This window comes from Myotis davidii, unplaced genomic scaffold (genome assembly GCF_000327345.1).
Source record: "Myotis davidii unplaced genomic scaffold, ASM32734v1 scaffold218, whole genome shotgun sequence".
NCBI classification, from domain to species: domain Eukaryota; kingdom Metazoa; phylum Chordata; class Mammalia; order Chiroptera; family Vespertilionidae; genus Myotis; species Myotis davidii.
Genome location: NW_006289235.1, coordinates 1,337,399 through 1,338,269, shown reverse-complemented (window position 1 = coordinate 1,338,269; position 871 = coordinate 1,337,399).

Below are 871 nucleotides of genomic sequence, written 5' to 3'. Positions count from 1 at the left end.
ATGGAGGCAGGGTTCCTTTGCCCATTTTTTGATTGGATTGTTTATCTTCCTTTTGTTGAGTTGTATGAGTTCCCTATAAATGTTGGAGGTTAAACCCTTATCAGTGATAGCATTGGCAAATATGTTCTCCCATGTAGTGGGCTTTCTTGTTGTTTTGTTAATGGGTTTTTTTGCTGTGCAGAAGCTTTTTATTTTGATGTAGTCCCATTTGTTGATTTTCTCTTTAGTTTCCAATGCCCTAGGATCTGTATCGGTGAAGACTTTTCCCCTCTTAATGCTTACTTTGATATTTTCATTAATAGTGTTTAGAATAGTATTTAGGGATGGGTAGAAGGGATATATACCATGCACTTATTATAACCCTTAAGACCTTCAGAAATTGTCTATCCCATGGTAGGGTCTTTGCAAATAACCCTCTTGGGGCACTTATGCTTTTTTGAAATAATAGAGTTGGGTGAGTTGGACTTACCAATATGATGTATTTTTGGCACTTCCCTAGAAACAGAGAACATGTCATTTGATGAAAATATCACAACAAATTCCACTATGTTTTGCCATCTTAAAGGACTTAATAGTTGGATAAATTTATAATGCAGGGTAAGGCCCAGCATTGAAGGGAACTGGAAATTCAAGGTAGACATGCCAGGAGAGAACCATTATAAAAAAATGATGGGTTTTCTCTAGTCAAGATTCTTAAATCCCCCAAGCAGCTTCTGTTTGTTCTACACTGCCTTTTGTTTCCTTTGCAAAACCCTGCTTTTAGGGCCCAAGGCTGGCTTGCTATATTTGGAGTATACAAAAGATTATTCATGAAATATTTCTCCAATATTTTTACTTTACTTCTATGTCAATACTTTGCCTGTTTCTTACC